Source organism: Haplochromis burtoni, unplaced genomic scaffold (assembly GCF_018398535.1).
Source record: "Haplochromis burtoni strain Fernald_Lab_line unplaced genomic scaffold, NCSU_Asbu1 Contig_1450, whole genome shotgun sequence".
NCBI lineage: Eukaryota > Metazoa > Chordata > Actinopteri > Cichliformes > Cichlidae > Haplochromis > Haplochromis burtoni.
Window position 1 is genome coordinate 7,934 of NW_024583811.1, and position 1,015 is coordinate 8,948.

Here is a 1,015-nt window from a genome sequence, read left to right on the forward strand (position 1 = left end):
ATTTTCAATGTTTTGTGGGTTATAACTTTGAGAAGATTTCCACTGTAATCCACTGGGGACTTAATTTCCAAGGGATGCTGCTTTTCTATTGGATCTTTTTTTATTATACGAAACAACCTGGATGTGCTCCTTCTCTTCTCCAGTCTCTCTCCTCTCAAGGATCATAAGAAAAAATCAGCGTTAGTTTAGAGTAGTTTAATTAGATAGCGTAATAAAAGAAAAAAATAGATGAACTACTATTTCATAACCATTTTATTAGCCCATGTTATTTGTTAATAAACTACAATGACTCATCCAGCCTGAAAAGGTTTATTTTATTTTGTTTTCCTCTAACACACGAGCAAATTTTACAGCAAGTGCAGCAGTAAATGTACTGATGGTACATTTACTGCACTTGTACACCTAGGAATTACCATTCACCACAAAATGCGGTAAAGTCGCTTTTTTTTCTTGTTTTAATTTTTTAACCTTTGTACATGTTCATGAAATGATGATAATCTACAGATAAGTGTGTAAAGCTTAGTCATTTGAGCTCACTGATTCAAAAATGTTTGTCCTAGAGTCCTACTGTCAAATCATCAAGTGTATAAAGGCTTTCTTAAACATCATCAACCTTTTATGGAGACTTTTTGTACATCTTCATTTATGCTGTTTTTGTTCACCGTGTTCTGATCTTAAACCGGTTTATCCAGCAGATAAAAATAGTGTCATGTTCTGGATGAATCACAGCAATTTTCCACAGTCCCTGCTCTCATCCTCTAGGCAGAGTCATCATCAATCCTAGGACTAATGAAGCCGGTTGTATTTAAGACCAGCCTTCGCCAGAATGTCTGCTAACCTACTGATTCTCAATTGACTCTGTCTAAGACTTCATAGTTCATGTTCAGTCATCCTAGGCTCATTCTTAGCTTTTGAACCTGTAAATATTACTATCACAACATGACTGTAAATAACACTGTTGTTCACTTCATTCTTAGCAGAGACATGAAAATTAAAAGAAAGCAGTTTTCTTGTT